The sequence below is a fragment of the Bombyx mandarina genome, chromosome 04 (assembly GCF_030267445.1).
Source record: "Bombyx mandarina strain Sakado chromosome 04, ASM3026744v2".
Classification (NCBI taxonomy): Eukaryota; Metazoa; Arthropoda; class Insecta; order Lepidoptera; family Bombycidae; genus Bombyx; species Bombyx mandarina.
Window position 1 is genome coordinate 705,022 of NC_143211.1, and position 24,595 is coordinate 729,616.

Below are 24,595 nucleotides of genomic sequence, written 5' to 3' on the forward strand. Positions count from 1 at the left end.
AGTTTCATTGCTAAATGTGGACCTATTATTTACATTTAAATTTTTCCTTGGCCACCGGAAAAAAACTGCAAAATGAACAAAATCGGATATAGTATGATGATAATAGTAAATATGTATACGCCATTACACAGCAACAGTCTAGAATTTGCTGAAATTCTATTTTTTTCTGACTTTAAAATATAGTCGACAAACATAAATTCAAATGTAAACAACATTTCGACTCATACCCTAAAACAACACAAAGAACAAGGCCTGTCACTTGTTATTGCCAATAATTGAATCGAAAAATGATACGAACGGCCCGGCCCATCACTAGTGACGCATTCTTATCCGCGAGCGATAGTGTCACGAGCATCGATCAAAGCGCGTGTAATAATTCATTCAACTTTAAAACAATCTGTGGGTGCTGAGATTAATCATTTTTAATATAATCATGAAACTGAATATATTTGCGTTATTATTATCATTTGGGTACATCACTGCTCCAATCACCATTCCACCTGTTTCTGCGACATCTCGCGTTCTGGCAGATGGGTGTGACAGATGATATTCACTACAATTATGACTTGAACCTTATGTTTCAAGGTGGGGTAGCAGATTTAACATTACTATATCTGTTTAGTGATTAAATTGGTTACAATCCCCCTTAACTCTCGGTGGGTAGCTTGCTCTACTAATCTAGAGCAAAAAACCCAAAAAGCTTATAATTTCAGAATGCAATTACGACATCTTCAGTTCAGGTTCTGCTATCTATGAGGTCCGCTAACCTCGTATCACGAAATGGGCCACTACTTATGCATGTCAATAACAAAGACGATTAATTGCTCCTAACATGTAACGAATATATTCTATCGAACGAGGGACTTTGCTCAGATATCGTTGTGGCCAATGATGGTACTTCTTCCCACATTTATAACGAAATTTATTGAAGTCATCCCGAGCGCTTCAACTCCAGCTGTACCAATATCCAAATGGGAACGAGGAAAACACGCGTTTGTACTACAGTCCAATCTATTTCTGCCATGGAGCAATCGTACATTCTGGTATTGAAGGGTGGAATAATCAAAGCTATTTCTATGGATCAGTCCGGTATGTATAGAGAGACGAAATAGTACGAGCCAAGATAATTTATGATGTTTATTTACAAATGCGACAAGTGTTCACGGTGCTCAACTGATACATTGCCCTTACAGATGTAAATGCTAACGACGACATTCATGTCATAGTTTCTAGAACTCAAAAATTAACATCAAAGGATGATTTAGTAGTCGTCGTGGCCTAACGGATGAGACGTCCGGTGTATTCGTGTTGAAGCGATGCACCGGTGTTCGAATCCCGCAGGCGGGTACCAATTTTTCTAATGAAATACGTACTCAACAAATGTTGACGATTGACTTCCACGGTGATGGAATAACATCGTGTAATAAAAATGAAACCCGCAAAATTATAATTTGCGTAATTACTGGTGGTAGGACCTCTTGTGAGTCCGCGCGGGTGGGTACCACCGCCCTGCCTATTTCTGCCGTGAAGCAGTAATGCGTTTCGGTTTGAAGGGTGGGGCAGCCGTTGTAACTATACTTGAGACCTTAGAACTTGTATCTCAAGGTGGGTGGCGCATTTACGTTGTGGATGTCTATGGGCTCCAGTGACCACTTAACACCAGGTGGGCTGTGAGCTCGTCCACCCATCTAAGCAATAAAAAAAAAAAAAAAAAAAAAAAAAAAAAAAAAAAAAAAAAAAAAAAAAAAAAAAAAAAAAAAAAAAAAAAAAAGATGACGAAAATATGACAAAAGTGCATGCGGCTGAGATGCGAATGTTGAGATGGGTGTGTGGAGTGACAAGAATGGACAAGATAAAGAATGAGTATATCAGAGGAATTGTGAAAATAGCCCCGGTAATCAACAAATTAAAGTGCGGACGGTTAGCGTGGTATGGACATGTGATGCGTAGAGACAACAATCATGTGACTAGGAGATGTATGAAAATGGTAGTGCAAGGTAGAGGGGGAAGAGGTCGACCGAAGAAGACATGGATGAAGTGTATGAATGACGATATGAGAGTAAGAGAGAGGAGCAATTGTTGAGATGAAGGCTGATAGAAGAGAATGGAAGAGAAAAACTAACTGTGCCGACCCCGCCTAGTGGGATAAGGTGGAGAAAAAGAAGATGACAAAAATAGAACATAAATTGCACCATTTTAAAACATCTATAAAATCGCTTTGTAGATACACAATCGTATGAAGGAAATATTAATTAATATCTCTAAGCCTTCATTATTTGACAGCGTTTCTCTTGGCTATTGGCACGGTTCTGTCCACGTTACAAGCTGTACATTGGGTGTTGGGACATCGCAAGATTGATCGTCTAATAACCGAGTAGGTACATTAAAAAATGTTGTAATAGATTTTTCTCGTTCATTGTCTTCTTTGAAATCTGGGTTGCTAGGAATGAATAGAAAGTTGCATGTTTAAAAATAAGTGTAGGTTTCAGAGCAATTTATTAATTGAATATGCAATTTCGAAAAGGGCACATGTCGCATATTTTGTCAAATACGTTTTTTCATATACATGTAGTTTTGAGGCTTACCTAAACCCATTTTATAATAATTCCAGTAATTTTCAATTGCTAATTAATACTAAAATATATCTCAAAAGTTAATATTTTTAATTTTAGACTGCTTTAGAAAATAATCAGTTTTTTTCATTTCCTGAACATTTTACATTTTCAGAGATGTGCCCTTTCATGCAGGAGCCAGTCACCGTCGACGCCCTAGACACGTCCTTACGGATCCATCAGATCCAATAACCTTTGCATTAGATGCCTTCAGCTCTAATACTAGGGGCAGGCTCAGGGACCCCGGTAACCGTACTCGTCGAACTCGACAAAGAGGTCGACGTGCAACCTAACCCATGCATCAGCCCGCTGAGTTTCTCGCCGGATCTTCTGAGCGGGTCGCGATTCCGATCCGGTAGTAGATTCATTCGCGAAACAATTGTTCTTGAGTTGTTAGGTCTCCTTCGGAGGCGCTCGGGCAGTTGTTAGCAAATCCCACCTCTCTTGGCTGAGCCTTTGCTCGCCTACCTGTCCTGGTGAAACTGGAACGGCCTTCGGGCCACCAGTAAACTTTCAATCATAAAGAAAAAAAAAAAATCGTGTTATTAGGCGAAACATAATTTTCATAAGTACAATTGATAATTTGAGATAATCTTGGTTCTTAAAGTATGAAATATTCGGTTTAATAACAAGATTGTGACTTCGTATCGCAAAATTACTGAAAATCGATACTTAACATTATTTAAAAAGCTTGTACATACAAGATCTCGATCATGCAAATTAAGGCATATAAATATAAGATATTTTTATTTATGTGATATATTAAATACAGTGTGGTTCGGAGTGTGGTTTCGCTGGTTCGTGATTTTCGTACCAACGGATCCATAAATCGACTCGTTGCTTATAGACCAGTGAGTGATACAAACAACTTACATAAACTTAACTATTTTACTGATGGTAGGACGTCTTGTGAGTCCGCACGGGTAGGTACCACCGCCCCTCCTATTTTTGCCATGAAGCAGTAATGCGTTTCGGTTTGAAGGGTGGGGCAGCCGTTGTAACTATACTGAGACCTTAGAACTCATATCTCAAGGTGGGTGGTGGCATTTACGTTGTAGATGTCTATGGGCTCCGGTAACCACTTAACATCAGGTGGGCTGTGAGCTCGTCCACCCATCTCTGCAATAAATAAATAAAAAAGATGTGTGGTGTCGTGGGACACCGGATAGGAACGAAGTTCCTTATTATAAAAATATTAATTTATTCGAGGTATAAAGAAAATAAAACTGGAGGTTTCGCAACAACCCATGGTCATTCGGTAACGTGCGATCTTATTGTGGTACACTTCATTCACGGTTGTTTGCATAAGAGTTAGTGTATTGCGCAAACGAACGCTCTGAGATCGTGGTCAATAAATGATAAAAAAATATGTTATTTTTTGTACGTTATTACAAATTTAAGTCGTACACTGTGTGCATTACTAATAAAAGTCTTACGTTACGGACGTTTTTTCCCGGTTAGGGTACCCCTCCGCATCGTCCCATAAGGAACTTCGTTCCAAAACCTAATATATTTGTTTAAAAAACAATTTTAAAGCGACCGAAACCGCGATTCCCGTCTAGTAATCTGTAATTACAAGTTATCACCGCATTACGCCGCCGTGTCCGACACGCAACCGAGTCACGGTCGCACAAAACGATTCAATGAATTGTGTGCATTTAGATCACTAGGATCGGACATTGCACCGTGAATCGATTCACAACGCCCGACGGCTCTATTGAGCTGTATCACAACGGGCCATTGTCAGCTGAATGATTGGTCAGATGTGGAATACCGAGATACCAGGGTTTTTGTTTGGAGAAGAGTTAAAATTAAAGGAATGAGAAGGATTTTAATAATTTGCGTTGAGTGCAGGAATGTCTGTAAACCACAAAATAATATTTTTGATAGGTAACAATGAAAAAGGGCTTCTACTTATGTGGAAAAAATAAAGGTGCATTATTCAATGGTTTTTAGTTTAAATAGTGTTTGTTTTGTTTGTCTTATCTGGTGCGGCAACGAAGTCGATAGAAAATGATTACGGAAATCATCATATTTTTTATTACACAATGTTTATTCCTTTATAGTAAAATTGGTTCATAATTATAGTCGTCTGATGGTAATGAATCGAGCGTCTTATCCTTTAGGCTACCTCTTGAGTCACCACTTAACAATATGACTACCGACGATGTCGTCCTTCGAAGTCATTGAAATCCAGGCTACGAAGACTCTTTCATGAAGTTTACGTATTAAATCTTGAAACCGCGATCACGCGACCTTCTCAACGGCCATCCGTGCCAACGCTAATAATATAATTACGTAACAAAGCGTTCTCTTAGATGGAGCTTATAAAAAGCAGCCGAAATACTTCTGACAGGACCTCCTGATGCGAGTTCGTCGACCCCTGCACGCCTCAATCAAAACCTGATGGATGACGCGCCTTTTTATTGTGATTGCGATGTTTGATTGTGTTCCTTCGTCGGATTTATGTGTTTAATCTCTTGTTTTTATAAACGGGCGTTAGATATTTTGTTAGATGTGATCTTAAGACAAAGGTTTTATTGGTTTCCTTTATTGGGCATGTCTTGACTTGGTCGAACTGTAGCACAAAACAAAATTATCAAATACAAGCGGCCCGCTCCGGCTCCGCTTGGGTCTTTAACAAAAAATTAAACGATATTTGACGTTGACGTTGATTTTTTGAAATAAAAGAACACTAATTGCGGCATAACTATAATAGTTAGACATACGACACTTTATGTAAATAATAATGTGTTCTACAAAGTCGTAGTACATTATTTTATTCTACCATCAATAGTTTTCGCAGGGACGCGATATATAGAATATTTTAGGTAATTTTTTTACACCTTGGGTTACATTATTGGAGTTTCAGTAAGGATCCCTAATTTTATAAAAAAAAAAATTATAGCCTATGTCAGTCGGGAATAGTGTAGCTTCCAAATAGTGAAAGAATTTTTGAAATCGGTTCAGTAGTTTCGGAGCCTATTCAATACAAACAAACAAAGAAATATTTCCTCTTTATAATATTTATTATTATAATAATAATTTAAAATTAGTATAGATAAGCTAGGGCGTACTCTGAATCCACGTTACTAGATATCACCATCCTGTCTATTTGGACATTAGTACAGTTTGATCACGTTATCATATTCATGAGCTCCTGTAATCGCTAGGCAGGCAATAAACTCATACCAAAATAAATAAAACTTGAGCTAAGTATAACTTTTAAAATACTTTAATTCAATATCTTTTCGTGTGTTCTATATTTATTCTGTCCACTGCTGAACATACATTGTACACACGCCTTTTTTAAATATTAATCGTTGAATTATAGCATTCTCCACTCCAGATCAACATTGTTCTGGGATCTATAATATGTATTTCTTAAAAATAAACTTGAGGAGAGTCCTCAGTGGTAGGCAGCGGCTAGCGGCAGGGGTAACTATGAAAAGGCGCAACGTCATATGACGGCCTCTAGATTATCGTATTTATTTTGTCCGAGCGTCTTTGGACGTCTATTTTATGGGCAAATTCCTATGGCGCATCGACTTAGCGCCGCAACACCGTCGATTTTCATAACCTACACCACCGCGTTTCCTAAAAAAATCATCATAAGATGTACGTATTACGGCGGGACGTTTTTATACGTTGCTAAGCTTTGTATGGGAAAAAGGTGCGACACAATAACAATATTCAGAAATGAGGTTGCTCACGCGAAAGTGTTAATACTATAATCCAGAATCGACTTGACTGCTTACTTAATCAGATGGGTCGTATACTTCTACTTACAATTATTAAACACTATTTCTAGTGACTATAGTTTTAAGCAATTCCAATTCAGTTTGATAATAGCGGTAGGTATAATTAACACTTAAGTTCATATGGGAGAATTAATGAGTAATAAAAAAACAAAACTTATTTAGTATCCTGTTCTGCTTCTAGTTATTTTATACTTGAACCTCGCCCGATAACATTGTCTAAGACTTCATTGTTTCAAGTTATTTTAAGTTGCAACATGTGTAACACAAAGTTACGTAATCGACACTCGCAACCCCGTTATCGCGGACTCCACGTGTGTATATGATATGCGAGATAATACTAAAGATTTATTGTATTTACTTAAGTGAATTTTAGAGCGCGTACAATAAAACGAATCCCGGAAAGTACCTCTTAAGATATCATGTTTATTATAAAGCTTTAGTCTCGCAAGTGACCAGACGACATTTGGGAGTCACTTAGTAATGTCATGCTCTTAATGGCGTGACAGAAGTGTAATGAATACTGCAGGTGAATGGAGAGACCTTTTTTTATTGCCTCGGTGGGTGGACGAGCTCAAGGCCCAACTGATGTTAAGTGGTTACCGGAACCCATAGACATCTACAAAGTAAAAGCTGTCGCCTACCTTGAGACATGAGTTGTAAGGTTTCTGTTTTTACAGTACAACAGTAGCCCCACTCTTCAAACCGAAACGCATTACTTCTTCACGGCAGAAATAGGCAGAGTGGTGGTACCTACCCGTGCGGACTCACAAGACGTCCTACCACCAGTACAGTATTACGTTAAGCGGTTAGTGGAGCCCAGAGACAACACATCAAGTCACATCAAAATGGCAGTTTTGTGGTGGTAATTCTTAGAACAAAATGTCAATTACAATTTAAAAAAAAACATTCCTGTATCCGAGTAGAAACAGGGTAGAGAAGGGAGTATAGACTCATAGACACAGGCGACGGCTTATAAGTAAGCAAGCTTGTAAGTTGGTCGTAGACAAAAAACCTTTACAAGCCATCTAAAGACAATTCTTAACTGTTCGTCCTTACAAGGATGTCATAACAAGCTTTAACTGTACAATAAATCCTCATCTAATTACCCTGAATTCGGACGAAATTAAACTTTTTGTATTCTCAACGATTTAAAAGCATCTGGCTTGCAAAGGTACCGCCGCGCCTTCGGGACGCATTGGGTAAGGTATTTTTGTGCAGGAAATTAGTTTTTATTTAGCAATAGCAGGAAATCGAATTATAGATATATATTAGATAGATTATATTAATACGTGAATTAAAAACTTTGTACCCCTTTTTACGAAAATTGCGTGGACTTATATAGAATATAGAGAAGTAGAGCAGAATGTTAATATATTTTTTAAATTATATATAAAAAATACATTTAATCAAACCGTGTATGTATGACGCTCTTTTTTTTTTAGACGCATGCATTAGTACTATTTATTTACTGTCAAACTTTTCTTATTGCTTATAATATAGGCTGTGGTCGAATTGAGATTAAATTAAATATTGTTTGTGTTTATTAATATTTATAAGAATAATAATTATTTATTTATTTCTCTCTTAAAGGTATTGTCTTGGCGAAATCTGTTGTGATTAAAGAAGTATAATAGTCTTTGACAATAGAATCATAATTGTGTAAAAACTTATAATTTCAATTAATTACCACTACTAATTACGCAAGTTATAATTTTGCGGGTTTGATTTTTATTACACGATGTTATTCCTTCACCGTGGAAGTCAATCGTGAACATAATTTGTTGAGTACGTATTTCATTAGAAAAATGGATACCCGCCTGCGGGATTCGAACACCGGTGCATCGCTCAACACGAATGCACCGGACGTGTTATCCTTTAGGCCACGACGACTTATAAAATATTATTATTAATTTAGACTTATAATTGAAATAAATGAAGCTGATCAGCAAATGTGGGCTGCGGATCGTCCAAATACATCTCTGGGCCACGAGACCACGTCACAGTTATTGCGGTGCTTATTTACATTGCGCCCATTAAATACCTTACAAATTGTCCTCGCTTATTATTATACATTTTGTTACGTTTCATTGTAACTTGTTTTGGAAAATTACACGTCCACTTAATTGAAACAAATTTTACATACGCTTTTTTTTTTGTATTATTATTTGCATCGCTTCTTAGAAAGTAATCGGTAAGCATTTTTAGTTAAGTATGTGACTAGCGAAAATCGAAAACTAAACTACAAATGCACTGTGGTGCCACCGCCCTGCCTGTTTCTGCCGTGAAGCAGTAATGCGTTTCGGTTTGAAGGGTGGGGCAGCCGTTGTAGCTATGCTGAGACCTTAGAACTTATATCTAAAGGTGGGTGGCGAATTTACGTTGTAGATGTCTATGGGCTCCAGTAACCACTTAACACCAGCTGGGCTGTGAGCTCGTCCATTCATCTAAGCAATAAAAAAACCTTTCTTTATGGGACTTATGGTTTTTAATAGGTTTTGCAACAGAAATGTCACGATCGGCTTGAATTGACCAGACTTCCGTTGAATTCATGACTTCCATTGCTGTGCCATAGGGCTTTTACCTTTGCAATGTTTATCTAAGCAACCAGCCAACGCCATCCTCGAGGAACTAGAATTTTAAGTTATAGCTTAGTTGAGCTGCTATTTTGACACAGTGCTCCTTGTGCATATTAATAAGTCAGTTTTTGCAAATTGCACTGCGGTGTATGACTAAGACCGATTCGTCATGGCGCTAAAGTTATAAAGACTCATTCTGTCGATATCTAAAAAAAATTTATTTTTAAGCCGAGATGTCATACTGGTCTCTTAGTAGTCAAAGCCAAACAAACCTTCATAAACTGTGAAATTGCTCTTCACTCTAAACTTCGAGTTTATTCTAACTCAGTACAACAGACTAGTTAGCTTATAATTTGTTATTTAGTTTGTTTTTATTTATTACCTATTCATCCAATAAATTCAATGAAATTAGCTCTCTCATATTTACCAACATACACCAAACCGCACACTGACGTGAAACCGAATCCCAATGCACTTACACGGTTCTTGCTATTAAATCATTTATTTTCATACCACAGTATATTGAAGGCAAAGATCTGAGTAATAAAATGTCTAACTATAATCCCTCCCGGCTGTAAACACGATTGACGGTTGCATCGCGTTTAGATTTAGCAATAAAGGATATTTCCACATAGTTAATCAACGATAGAATGCCACTATGCCGGTGGATGTGCAGTGAAATGATCAATACATATATTTTGCGTATATGTACTAATTGTGTAGATATATTCGACGGAGGGAAGATCTTCCATCGAGCGGGTTAAATTTCTCGGTAGACCGACAGTCCGAATGTTGTTGTTTGGAACTTGTATATATGCAAGTTTATCTTGACAGTGTCGTAAGCGAGATTTGGGCATCTATCAAATATCTTGTGTTCTGTGACGGCTGCCATCAAAATCTATATTAATATAAATCTACAGTGGTTTTTACGGATGTTCCGTTATAACTACTGAACCATGCATCCGATTGACATGAAACTTGGTATCCATGTGGAAAATACATGTACTTAATGGATAGGATAATATTTATATGAGTGTTGGACTCCCTACATCAGTTGCGAGGGTATTAATGATGAGAATCTTTGTGGGGGTGAGAAATAATTATGTTAATTTTAAATGCCCAGCGAAGCGGACAGGTACAGCTAGTTATAATATATATACAGTGCATAATATTGTCATTGGCATGGATAAACGGTCTTACGGCTAGACGGCGAAGGGGAATCGAATCAAAACTCATCAAAACAGAAACAACAGTTCCTAGTCGTGGTTATTTTTAATTATTTGATTTCTATTTATAAGCCACTTTAAGATCGCTTAAGGCGTTCAATTTCATACACTGATGAGGTCATGAGTACTTCAAATAAAACTTATATTTAGATTTGTGATGAACGTATCTATTTTATTATTATTGAAATGTTATCAGGTTAAGGGTGCCTATCTCGTTCAACATAGTTTGTAATGGGATCCTAATTAGAACAGACTAGTCCTGTTAGTCTGGTTGTTTTACGATCGCGAATATGGAGTGCAACCACAGATTACAAAATACGAGTATGTTTGAGATATACCAGCTGCCGTACTCACTAAAAATACACTAGTTTTATTGCTATTCGCGGGTTGAGGTACATACGCTCCCCCTAATGAGAGCTTATAGGATTTTAATATACTCCACACCAGTAAGAGATGAGGTGGAATTTAAATGCAATAAAAAAAACTGATATTAAATTCTCAGGCATTTTGTTACGACTATCATGCATTTAAGAACAAAACGCCCGAATGCTTCACGGCAGGAATAGGCAGGCTAGGCCTAGCAGTAGATATTGGTATCGGTAGGATTGCCTCGAAGACCCGTTGGTCAAGGCGTCCTTGGGGTGGCGCTACGAGTCTGGTTGTAATGTTGACCGCCGGAAACCCCCTACTCTGGCCGGATTCTGACCCTACGCGGAGATCGGACGTCGGGTAAGAGAGTCGTGTGGTGGATAGGAACCTAAAGCACCCTTGGGTCCGCTGTCCGTTTCCAACATCTGCGGACCATCTAGACCTACCGCACTACTACTAGGGCGCGGAATCTCATGTACGAGGTTCGGAAGCCTACACCAAAAAAGAAAAGCTATACTAAAAAAAATGTTTTAATCATTTTTTCAACAGAGTCTGGTATGCGGTACAACCCTAGTTATCTTGTTAAGTCTTTACTATAATCAAGATCGTTGTAATATTATTAATTAGAGCTTCGAGAACGTGTTATGTCAGTTCCCGTAATGACATAACAATGAGTTTCTGGTTAATTAACCGCATTAAATTTGTTACGATGTTTCGTGTTCCTTTGCCCATTAAGGGCATGCTTGATGGCTATCATGAATCATCAGTATCACACATGTGTAATATAAGCCTTTTAATTTCTCGTCTTTTTATCTGGGTTTTTTTTACTACCTAATCTGATAGCCTTTAGAGGCTATGTCAGCGTAACCGGGCGAGTAGGTGAGCTCACGGGGCTCAAACCGGCAGTTTGCTAACTCTGGGCTTAGTAAGAGCAGTGCTTCGCAGAATCTACCACCGGATCGGAAGTGCGACCCACTGAGAAGATTCGGCAAGAAACTCAGTGGGTTAATTTACTCGTCAAGCCTTTTGTCGCAAGTGACGGGTTTGGCGAGGACCGTAACCGCTGCTTCAGGTACCTAAAAGCACCGTTAATGGATCGAGAGGATCCATAATGACGGGCTTAGGTTGACGTCGACTGTTTACCATTCGGTCCAAAGGATCGAGTATGTAATTACCGGCGGCCACGACAAGAGAATTTTCATGTCGTGTCTCAATGCCTTCATGCCTTCTCAAAGTAGCGCAATGATGCTTATCTGAGCGCCTTAGCGGTCAGGGAAATGTTATACGAATTATCCAATTCTTCGACACATTCTTCACCTCCTTTCGTACGATTAACTGTAATTGCAAGAGTACAAAAAGCGAGTAATATTTTTTTAAATGTCATTCAATCGTCAAGAAGTGAGTAGAGGAAATATTTTTATAATATTGTGTGGATCATTTCGTGCAATTTTGACGTACGAAATTGTCATAGATTTTTTTTTTCTTGATTTCCATTCCGTATCTATGCTGAGGATGAAATCGGGATACACTCAAGAAATAATAGTTACCACGACACTACGGCGTGGATGCCGTTATCTATATTTAGATATAGGATCAATCACAATACAACTAACCTAAAATTTCACCATCCTTAGCGCCCGCAAATTCAATTCACGCTGAACCCGAAATTAAAGACCCTAGTTACTTAACGTTATCCGCATGACAAAAATAGTAGAAAATATCCGTAAAGAATATCTTTTTCTTGAACGCATAATCATGTAGATCAAGGACTTCAATTAAATGTAGGGTCTGCAGCGTAATCTTGCTATTATGTTTAATGTTATATCATTACGACTGCACGTTTGGGCGTAAGTTTATAATTTAATGGTCGAGGCTTATTCGAGTATTTAAATACGATTTTTGAGATTAACTTTTAGATTTTGGGTTGGTCAGTCGAACTCACGTTGCACTTGGTGTAAAGAGATTACCGAAACCCAAATATATCAAAATATGAATGTCGCTATTTACCATAATACACTTTTTTTTTTATTGCTTAGATGGGTGGACGAGCTCACAGCCCACCTGGTTTTAAGTGGTTACTGGAGCCCATGGACATCTACAACGTAAATGCGCCACCCACCTTGAGATATAAGATCTAACATCTCAGTATAGTTACAACGGCTGCCCCACCCTTCAAACCGAAACGCATTACTGCTTCACGGCAGAAATAGGCAGGGCGGTGGTACCTACCCGCGCGGACTCACAAGAGGTCCTGCCACCAGTAAGCTAGGAGGACATTTCTAGCAAGAAAATAATTAAAAACAGTAGTGACCTTCATATCCAGTGTCCAAATTTGTATGCAGTTGGAACAGCGCCCCTAGCGGCAAACGTAGGAAAAGTTTCTAACACCATACAAATTTGAATTAACTTTTACGCTATCGAGAACGTTAAAAAACTCGCACTAAGCACACAATAACGCACCATTCTCACTCTCATTCGCCCTCATTCTCCTCACTCGCTTCATTCGCAGAAAAACCTGTCTGTATAAGTATGCGTATTGCTGGAATAAAATTGAATATCACTCAGGTACTATCATTACACGATTATCAATTTGGATGCAACATTATAGTACAAATTGCTCGGTTGACTTCGACCTGTGACCTTCCGTCGTGACGTCACAATGGACAAGATGAGAAAAAATATCCCGTAAATAATATGTAGTTGCCGCGACACGTCGTCATCCCAATGTTAATACTTTTATGACTTCAAAACCATGTATTTCACATAGTTATTTAAATCTCTTTAAATATACCTACTGATGCATTCACGATTCTGATATTAACGCAGTGAAAGGAGAGACGGTTAGCACTCCCCTTGACAAGGATGGAGCACACAATTTGGTTAAGACACTAATTAACCAAACATTTTTTAGTCTGGTTGTAGTGTTGACCGCGGGAATCTGACTGGGTTCTAACCCCGGGCGGAGATCGGACGTTGAGTGTGACAGTGCAAGGGAAGTCATTTGGTTCGGTAGGGGCCTAACAATATCCTTGGGCCCGGGTTCTGCTCCCAACATCTGCAGACCGTCAAATCTGTGGGACTATCCCCGCGTGTCCTCTAGACGTGGATACCTGTGGGAGGCTAGATCCCTGCCCGAAAAAGAAAAAAAAGCCCATAGATACCAAACTGTGAAAGCCAACAGATGACGATCTCAATTGGATTTTGCAGAGCAGCTCTCCTGCACTTCAGAACAGGATTGCTTAGCAGCATACACATACATGTGGGTGGTGGTACCCATCTCTATGGCAATGCAAAAAAACCTCATTCTCAGGACTTAAGATATAAATTGCAGACTAATGTAGAAAAATAGCAGAAGCTAGAACATACTGGGGCCGTGTCGTCATGACATTTGCCAGATAGTTAACATCAGGATCCTGAACCTTGTTTTTCTTGATAATTTAACGGATATGCATTTAAGCATGAAAATACATGAAGAATCTTAAAATTATATCAATGTCAATAAATAGTATTATAAGCGGAGCAATAACTTTACATACGTTCATTTAGACCAATGTACAATCTGCAGATATTGTCTGACACGTCAAAAATGTTCCTAAATAACATCCATTTTGTTACTTTTCTAGTTTATTAATAGTCTATAGCAAATATATGCCTTTCAATGTTCATCTTTTTTTTTGCCTTTTATTGCCTTTGTAGGCAGACGAGCATACAGCCCACCTGTTGGTGAGTGGTTATCGTCGCCCATGGACTAGGAATACCAGGGGCAGAGCCAAGCTGCTGCCTACCATTATGTACTCTCCACAAACCTCGTTTAAAGAAGGATATGTCATAGCGCGCGACAAACACTATGGAGGGGAGCTCATTCCAAAGCTGGACGGTACGTGGCAAAAAAGATTTCTGGAAACGCTCTGTGGATGAACGCAGTGGCTCCAGATAGTATGGATGAACTCTACTCCGGTTGCGGGTGGTGCTATTTAAAAAACGAGATGATGGGATCATCTCAAACAATTCCTCAGTCCATTCTTCATGTATCTAGTTCCATTCGTTACCGACTAAAGCTATGACATACGTACAAATAATCGAAGTGAAAACAATATACAGTGCTACTTTTCACTAGACCACGTAACCAGAGAAATGACAGCATAAAATACGAAATGTTTCACAAATCTACCGCGTATCCTTCTTGACGATAACTGGCTATCTTAACTATTTTGTAGAATCGATACTACTAAATTATAACTGTTGTAATCGTAAATCGCATTTAAGCGCTGTTAATACGTTCGGAAGCGAAACGCTAAAACACGATGTGGCCTAGTTTTAGCGAATTCGGCGTAGGTACTGTTGAACACGAAAATAAAGCACGCTTATAATCTATGGGCTTTAAATTGTTAATGTTGTTTGTTAAATATAGTTTAATAAATGCGGGACAGTTGGCAAAGCGATATTTCTAGTGTAGTAGGTTCAGTTCGGAAAAAAAATCGATAATAGACAAGCATTCTATTTTTTTACATCGTTAAATTATCGATTTTTGGTTGATAATGAACTGTTAGAGAAACTGACATTTCTAATTTGACCCTCAAATAACGCAATTATCACAAGTACCAAACTGACCTGTATACTTTGTATATCTGATGATAAACACTAAAGGGCTAATAAACGATAATCAGCTATACTATATTTTTAAGATAAGGTGATAATAGTAACAGACCTAATTGCTTTATTAACTTTTAAATAGAAATATAATCCCGATATAAACCCTCGTCTCAAATAGAGGCCTTTGTTATGAAATTAAATGAAATGCGTCTATTTCAGGCAACTTAAGCTCATAAAATTTCACATACAATTACATAGCATCTAAATCAAAATACAATAAAATTAAAATTACCATTTATCAGAATGACTAAAAACAAAGACAAACAAAATTTAAAACAAATCAAATGAAACCGTATCAAAATTATTAAAATTAAAATTGTCAACTACTAATATAAAATTAAAATTAATAAAGGAACTAATACAATAAATAATGAAATAATGTTAACTGAGTAACCGCCACCATACCGGTCACTGTGTTAGCTTAATGAGAGACAGATGCTATTACAACAGTGTCTTCTTATATAGGGGCAGTCCAGTCTGTTTGTAATCATGGCCAGGACCGTGTTGGATGTTATGATAGGATTAGTCTAGTCAAGCTTGGATCCTTGAAACTTCGACCTCCTCCCATGGTGGGTGCCACTTTTCACATTACTATATCTATAGCGATGCAACAAAATAATCGACTGTTAGTCGATTACATCATCAACATGCCAAATCGATGTATCGAGACGAGCGGGCCTAATCGATTCGTCTAGCACGATAACAGAGAACCATATACGGCAACCTACGGGCAACTTTACCTCTTCACTTCGAAATCTCTAAGCTTTAAGCAAAGTTCAGTTAATTTTAAGTACACAGCCGCAAACGTACTGGTTTTTTAATCTGTGACTAATCTCGTAAGTAATTAAAGGCATTAGCGAATTGACATGTTGAATGTTTAATGTTGTGTTTTGAGGTGTGCCCATTATCGGATTACAAAGTTTAATGAATTTCTGATTGAAGCTGGACAGTTGAATGAGACGTGCCCGGCGATGTTATGCGTTTTCGTAATAATCATAGAATGAAATATAAAATAGATACCTCAATTGTAGATAAGCCGTAAATACACAATGAACGTCGCCTCTCGTCTTGAGATATTAGATTGAAGTACCGAATCAGTAGGTATAACGAACTTTCTTCAAAACAAAACCGCACTTTTTCAGTGCAGAATGGTCACACTAGCATCAGCGTACGGAGTAATGAAAAGAAAAAAGTAAATAGTTATAGTAGGTTGAAGGTAGTCAAGATAACATACCTGTATAGGTACTGTGATCACTACTAGCCTGACAGATTTATCAACCAAATTGAACGCCAAATAATGCCTACAGAATGGCTCGAGGGAATATGATGTGTAGAATAAAGTTTTCAGCTTTTCAATATTATGTTAGATGAAGCTCAAAATTGTTTTTAATTTGCAAGCCTAGAATGATGGCCTAGTCGATTAACCGAAGGTCGAAGGTGACCTTCTTCCGCGAAAATCGTGAATACCGTCGAATGGAAATGAGAAAGACATAATCGATTGCTGAGAAGTCGTCGAAGGCGTAGTCGATTCTGCATCTATTTTGTTTCTCTGTCAAATCTCAAATAACGACAAGCAGGCTTTTAAGTCTATGAATTGAAATCCTATGATCACCAGATAGAATATCCTAGCGAGGATAGCACGTGTCTGAAGTTTTTCGAGACGTGTACGCGTCCTAAAAATAACAGCGTGTGCCAAAAGAACTCCTAGTCCCCTTACTGCTTTACCGATGGTGAATATACGAGGGATTCCATAAGTAGGAATATCTAATAACTATGACATCCCAATAGATTAAGTACATACTAGACACCTACAAAAAGTATTTGCCAACTAAAAGAGAAAAACGGACATCATCGGCCTAGTTAGTATCATGGACAACAGCAGACTAACGACCACTAACATTGCTCAGTCAATAAAACTAGAAATCTGACATTCACTATCTTTAAACATTAATTGAAAGCAACAACCAACAATAGTGTCAAACGATAAATCGATTTATAAAGTCGATATCCAATAACGATCCTAACGGAATCGACTCGGGGTTTTAGATCCTATCGATTTCCCGTATCTCAGGCGGTCTCCGACGCCAATTATTACTAATGAGTGTCTGAAGCGTTGACTAATTAGCTTACCAATTAATATTCTGCTCACATTACGTTGAAGTGGTACGCGCTAATTCTAATTATGGGAATAAATGTGAAAATCAAAAGAATGATTGTACGTTCAAACAAACTAAATAAAGGTTCCTAATCGATGACTTAGTACATTGAGTACTTTTTTATTGCTATTGTTAGCGAATGGCTACCTGATGGTGAGCGGTTACCGTTGCCCATAGACATCGGCAATGCGAGGCATAAAAAAAATTATATTGCCACCAACGCGCAATAGGTAGTGCGCGAGTATATAAAACAAATTGTCTTCTCGCGTTATAACTGTATAATCTCAAAAATGACTAAGTTTACAGGAGAGTATTTCAAAGGTTTAACATGTGATATTTTTAATATTAATCATCTTTGCAACATTTATTTTTTATTTTTTACCAGTTACATTATCTGTCTTTTACAGTAAGATAAAATTATGTATTAATTTTGTTAATAGTAGTCAAAATATAGGTAAACTAAAAAAAAAAACTAAATTTCGCTCTTTGACAGTATTTATGAGAAAAATACTGGTGATACTAAATGATTCCACATATTAACTCAATTTCGAATATTTTTGGAAATTGTACACTTTTAATGTGGAGAGACGAAATGTGTCATTTAGCAATAGACAGAGCGGCTCATTGCCGGTACTTACTCGATAGATTCCGATCGAACCCGGATCGCATGGATCGCTATCCATGTCCCGATCATAGCTATCGTCTACGTTTTATCATATTCCCTCATGTCTCCTATATTACTTATCTAATTTTGTGCACGGATGCTTATCTGAGTTTTTAGATGCCCAAGAGAACAACGTCCTAATAACGTCTGTCTATGGCTTACGGTTATAGTCGAGCATTAAAGCTTCATATTAAATCGTTTGGGGCCGCCTAAAACACCATCCATTACCAATTATGGAATTTCACGTTTTTTTATGTCTCCGTTAATTAATCCAATTATAGGGTTAATGAAAAACTTGTAAAGTCTTTATTTCGGGTTAACGATCTCCTAACTAGTTTGAAGACATTTTTATTCCGATTCAAACATAATTTATTTTAATGACGCCTTTATCAATTCCAATATTTGAATGCGCGTTAAAATTTTGAATTAATAAATTCGGAATTCGTTGTAAACGTTTTTAATACGCTTTTATTAGCTTCAGACGTATGTATGTTTGTAACGGAATCTTTGAACATGATTTTGAACCCCTTCAAAATGTCGGATTAACTCGAAATTTGGTATATTTATTAAGGACCGATGACAATTCAATATAAAAAAAAATGAAAAAAAAATTTGAAAAATTGAATATCAACTAAAAAATGAAAAATAAATAATAGTTTACGCTTTTTTTTTTACAATAAAATAATTTTTTCTTAGACTATTTTTAATTCAAATTTATTAAAATTTATTTTCTATTTTTCAGTTGGATTTTCTATAAAAGCGTATTATGTTAGTTTTTTTAAACCATTATTGATTGAACGTTCAATTTGACTTCTACGGACATGTTTATTGTTATTGAAGACGATGATTGATAGATGAGATCGTCGAAGACCCGTTGCTGTCGCCTGTGTCGATTACATGAAGGTTTTTTTTTATTTTATTGCTTAGACGGGTGGTCGAGCTCACGGCCCACCTGGTGTTAACTGATTACCGGAGCCCATAGACGTCTACGACAAAAATGCCGCCGCCCAACTTAAGATGCGAGTTCTAAGGTCCCAGTTTTTACAATAAAACGGCTGCCCTACCCTTCAAACCGAAACGCATTTTTTTTATTGCCCTTGTAGGCAGACGAGCATACGGCCTATCTGATAGTGAGTGGTTAACGTCGTCCATGGACTTCAGCAATGCCAGAGGCAAAGCCAAGCCGCTGCCTACCGCAAGTACTGCTTCACGGCAGAAATAGGCAAGGCGGTGGTCCGGACGTGCGGACACACATGACCTCCTATCACCAATAAAAAAGAAGTCAAATTCAAATTTTATTGGAATAACAAATGTATCAAAGACAGTCAAAGGCAGTGTTTCCACTTAAAGACAGTAAGTGTGTAGTTGAGAATAAATTTTGTATCTCCTTGGACGGTACCGGCTGTTTCATATTATCGTGCATGAAATTTTACCGTCTCGCCTAACGGTAATCGTGGACCGGCCGTTTTGAATAACAAATCTCACTCGTTCCACAATACAAGTTCAGGCTGTGTTGTGTAATGCGGACGTTTATGAGCCGTTCTCGCTTGTTTGGCGACAATAGCCGAAGACGTAAGATGTAAAAATGCATTTTATTTGAATATTTCGAATATAATGTGGGTGGCGGATCGTAGTATTTGTGACTGACTCAATAACAATGCTATGTACTTTAAGTGGATAGCTTTAACACTTTGACTGCGATGCAGGTCACCGGTGCCCTATGTGGCGTATTGAATTAATTATGTCGATTTCTGTACCGAATATTGCCCTTTATTCTTTTTAAAGTATGTTTTCATCTTTTAACGATAAGGCGATTATCATGACGCATCGCCTTATCGAAGTACCGTTCCGACGCTAACTTCATGTATTTGCGGATCGATTCGAGGCCCAGGTCGTCGTGTTCCTCGTGGTCGTCGTGGTCGACGTGTGCCATGTCAACGTTCCTCACCAACTAGCTAACCTGCAAAAGCGGGATTGTAGGTATTGGAGGGTGTCTATGTGTGCGCGGGCCGCGTGAGTGAGCACCACACTCGCGTAAGTCATGCCGGGCGCCTCAGCCGGAGTCTGATTCTAAGTCAATCATTTATTATTAGAGGATCCATAATGGCGTTGTTTATGCTCACGTTCTCCGTCTTATATTCCACCACTTCCATCGCGCCGTGGGCAGAACACCAGCCAGGTGGTCAGATCTGGTTAAGGGAGCGATTGGTGGTAGTGGGCCGCGTGTTGCTCATCCTTAGACTATATGGCCGCTTGGTATAGACCGCATGGTATAGAGATTATATGCCACCCATGATCCAACATTATAGAGGAAAGTCATATGTGATCGCGATTCTCAGCAGTGAGCGAACGATGAAGAAGAAGAATCACGATATGTTATTTCTGCAGCTTGAAGCGTTACGAAACCTTAGATCGTTTTTGGGTTCAGTAGCTGCCCTAGTGAGGCCGACCTAACAAACATTGAACCGATTCAGTGAGTCGACGATCATTGACCTCACAGCCGTGAAGAGCACGCATCTGTCAAAGGAGAAAAGTTTTGAAAGTCGAAGAGACACAGTCGCCGAAGGGTATTTTAAAAGGTTTACTATTTATCATCGGCAGATTTGAACCAACATATCGGACAGGGACGGACGGACTCCCCTTCTCCCCCTCTTCCTCTCTGGTCCGGTACCCCCTCCACCGGGTACCGGTAAATGGGTTCCCCAGCTCTAAAAAAAGAGGGGGAATTGACGGACTCAATTAAGAATCTCGACACTGTACATTACACTCTAGAAGCGAAATTATGCGGTCGTTTATTCGTATCTGTATTTAAAGAATCCAAAGCCTTCGACTTAAACGTCGTTTATTTAACTTTGCATGTCGTAAAACGGTTTCAAAGATGTAATAGTCATATTTGATGCGATCACAGCGCCCACGTGCCCGTTGGCAGTGCGCAGTCTAGCCAGAACAGGTCCAGACTGTGAATAACGTTAGAATGATTCACTACATCCTTTCGTTTCATTCATTAATATCGTTATGCACAGCCCGCGGCTCGGCACGTTGTATTTGCCGAACAATATTTTATCGTATGCCATAAGTTTATAGAAATTCAGGATATAGAAAATATAGATAATGGTTATGACTGTGCTAGAGTTCAAATGTTTTTCTCAGGAAACACTCTTCCTCCTCCTCGGGTCCTTTCCTCACTGCTGAGGGTCGTGACCATCAGGTTTAGACAGGATTTGATTTTTTATTATGTCTTTCTAGCATTTGCGAGCAAGGAAAAACACAAGTAAATAATAAGCACGTACGAACGACTGCTGTAAACAAAAATCGCATGCATTATAAATAAACTAGCTTTTGCCCGCGACTCCGTCCGCGTGGAATAGTTACTTTGGTATAACGCTAAATTTTACCCCCCACTTCATTTACGTAGAAAGTGAAAATATCTTTGAGTTATAGAATGTTAAGGAGCTATTTAAACTCCTATTTTGAAACATTCGTTATTGGTGCTCAACTTATATTGGTTTTGCGTGATGTTATAAAGCTTATAGCTTTCCTGAATAAATGGGCTATCTAACACTGAAATAATTTTTCAAATCGGACCAGTAGCTCCTGGGATTAGCGCGTTCAAACAAACAAACTCTTCAACTGTATAATATTAGTATAGGCATAGACAATAGAAAATTCGTAAGCCGTAATGACTCGTAGTAAGGCGTATTGTGAATCCTCTCACGTGACACATTTGTCGCAAGGTAACTGCTTGCAACAGAGTTGACAGCAATTTGTTCAACAAATTATGCAATATGTGGCCCCTATGCACTTAGCATCAACACCTGACCTCTGTACAAGCATCGTTGACTGCTATCAGGTGGAACGTATGCTAATTTATCCATTATTAGTAGTCCCACATAGTCAAAATTCGACTATAATTTATTAAAATTATAAGTTTGAACATTATTAAGATTCAATTGTCAAAGACTATTTAATATACTTCATTAATCACAAATTTCGCCAAAACTACACTTTAGACAAATGCTAATAAAGATAAACAATATTTAATCTATTCTCAATTTGACCACAGACTATAAGTAATAAGAAAAGTTTGACAGTAAACAGACGGTGTGCATGCGTGTATGTGTCAAAAAATTGGTAGTTTGTGTAATGTTTTTTTTATTGATTTAATGTATTTTTTATGTATACTTTAGAAAAATATTAGCATTCTGCACTCCTTCTCTATATTCTCTATAAGTGTGGGAAATTTCATACTCCACCGTCGGCGCAATTTTCGTAAAAAGGGATACAACATTTTTGCTTCACGTATTAATATATAGATGGCAATAAATACAACAACAATATAAATCGCTTGCAGTACATAAATTGAACCACTTTTGGATCAGATCAGCCATGTTTACTGTTTATAACAATGCAGCCCACTTATACATAGTAATACGCACAAAGCTTCATTCATGGTTACATTAGAACGATAACATCTTGCACAGACGTCAGCGGATATGTACACAGGATAACCACATAATTGTGTAGGCTGTTGGCTTGGCGGTATCGTGGATAGCTTACGAATGAAAGCTAAAGCGTTCGCAATGGTAAAAACAGATAATAAAAAATACGGAATTTTTATGGTGATAGAACTTCTTGTAAACCCACACGGATAGGTTTTTATTATTTTTAATGCTTAGGTGCGTGGACGAGCTCACGGCCCATCTGGTGTTAAGCGGTTACCGGAGCCCATAGACATCTACAACGTAAATGCCGCCACCTACCTTGAGATATATGTTCTAAGGTCTCAGTATAGTTACAACGGCTGCCCCACCCTTCAAACCGAAACGCATCACTGCTTCACGGCAGATATAGGCAGGGTGATAGTGCATACCCGTGCGGACTCACAAGAGGTTCTGCCACCAGTACAAAGAACCCGCCTATTTATGCCGCGAATGTAGTGCCTTGTAGTTTTCTGGATGCGGCAGCCTTGTACTATAGAACTAAGACTTCGAACTCATGCCTTGAAGTGGGTGGCGTTAATTGCGTTTTTGATACATGGGCTCCGATAACCAACTAACATCAGGTGGGCGGTGAGCTCGTTCCCCACCAAAAAATAAAAATAAAATTTGGATAAAATATGTCCGTGCGTCGACCGATAAGTTCAAACGACTTGACTGATGGCGATTTTTATAACTAAAACGGTTATTATTTTTTTATTCAAATATGGTTTATTTAAATGTGACAACATTTATTTAAAAAAAAATTGTTTCTTATCTTGTCTTCATATTCCATGTCGTTTAGGCTTTAGAAACAATATATTGAACCTCTAGAGGTCGAAGTCAACATTTAAGATAAGGTTTTATTGGCGAATCTCCTACCGTTACCACATCCCATGATCCGGTTCAAATAACACTTATTATTAATTAACAGCATCGACGTTAAATAAGAAATAACTTTAAGAACGAGAAAGGAGAAGACTACATTTTTACTTGTGATGGGCAGTGGAGCTTGTGGTTCTCCTGTTGTTAGGTAGTTTCCAGAGCCCATGGACAAATTCCGTCACCCACCCTGAGTCATGACGTCGAATTCTTTATTGTATTATATGACAGATTTTCAATCTTTCAAACCGGTACGTATGCTTTTTGACACAATTAGGCCAGTATATAGGTATTTTCTAAATGATAAATCTACATCTAGGTACTACATGCACTGGCCAATCTAACTTCACCAGAAAGAAATATTATCGGGGTGAAATGGTATTGGAATGAATCATTATTAAGAGCCATACACGTAATACGTTAGTTCAAGATTGATGAGACTTTTTGGGGTAACGAAATTGACGACAGACGGTCCGGTTAGCTACTCGCTCAATTACATTGTGATTAACCCACTCAGTTTCTCGCTGGATCTTCTCAGTGGGTCGCGATTCCGATTCGGGAGCAGATTCAGCGAAGCACAACCCTTATTCACCGGGCTGATCCCCGGTGAGCTCAAATCCCCATTTGGTGAACCGTCACACCTCAAGCTTCCCAGGATACCTAGGCAAAAAAACATGGTTTAACTTCGTGTTATAAGTAGTTGCTGCGAACAAAGATCGTTAATTAAAATCTTATCCTACTATTTTATATTAGGTCGATGTATTGAGTTCTGCGGCTTTTGTTATAAATAGAACTTTCAACTTACTTTGGAAGGTGAAAGTCGTATTGACGTTACAGATAATTAAAGAAAAGTTTTTCTCTACATTGACCCACGAAAATGAGGTCGACCTAAGATTTTATTTCACTGTTGGTTAGTTAGTGGAAATTATGAGAATTATCTATCAAGAGACTAAATTAAAAACAAACATGAGTGTGAATCTTAGTAGTTAATAATAATATAAAAATTATTCGCATATAAATAATAAGATAATACTCGTATAACAAAAAAAAGTGTAAAGTATTTTTATTAAATAAAACATAGAATAACTGTTATTGTGAAACATACTCTATAATAGAATTTGAATCACTATTAAAATCTATTAGTGCTAACATAGATATTTTAATGAAATTACGATCATCGAGTATTATAAATTCGCACATAAACTTGGATAATTAAGAACT

At 38.0% G+C, this 24,595-nt stretch overlaps 1 protein-coding gene and 1 non-coding gene across 3 annotated transcripts in view; both read left to right on the forward strand.

Annotated features, from left to right (window-relative positions):
* Positions 1-24,595, forward strand: part of wb (wing blister) — a 170,521-nt gene that overhangs the window by 93,428 nt on the left and 52,498 nt on the right. The gene's annotated exons all lie outside the window — the stretch shown is intronic.
* LOC149503051 (U6atac minor spliceosomal RNA) lies at positions 13,370-13,453 on the forward strand. Its single transcript, XR_016323051.1, has one exon. It is a non-coding gene; the product is annotated as a U6atac minor spliceosomal RNA (small nuclear RNA).